The sequence below is a fragment of the Octodon degus genome, unplaced genomic scaffold (genome assembly GCF_000260255.1).
Source record: "Octodon degus isolate 3935 unplaced genomic scaffold, OctDeg1.0 scaffold00001, whole genome shotgun sequence".
Classification (NCBI taxonomy): domain Eukaryota; kingdom Metazoa; phylum Chordata; class Mammalia; order Rodentia; family Octodontidae; genus Octodon; species Octodon degus.
The window spans coordinates 18872678-18873142 of NW_004524577.1; positions in this window are offsets into that span (position 1 = coordinate 18872678).

Consider the following 465-nt stretch of genomic DNA (forward strand, 5'->3'; position numbering starts at 1 on the left):
AGAGGAGGAACAGTCCACGGCAGGGTTGCAGGAGGCTGAAAGCACTGAGGCTCCTTTTGCTTTATAATCCACCCAGCATACAAGTCCCCCTGCAGGGGGACTTCAGTCACTGCCCGAAGCCCACCTATGAGCAATGATCCTTTAGGAGCTATCTAGTTGTACACTGTAGCACACCAGAACAAAATAAACAGGAAACGACTACATCCATCAACAGCTATTATAGTATGAAAATGTTTACTCGGACTCTAGCTATCTTTCCTAATGTTCTTCTATATTGTTTTTGTACCCATTGTGTTTTTATGTGTACTGAAAAAAAATAAAAGAATCCTGTTAAAAGAAGTTTTGCCCATAGTAATGTAGGAGAGAAAAAAGACGATTACTGAACAAACGTTAACAGAATTGTAGACTATGTACAGAAGTTGGCACAAAGTGACTTCAAAGCTAGGGATAAATGTCATATATTTC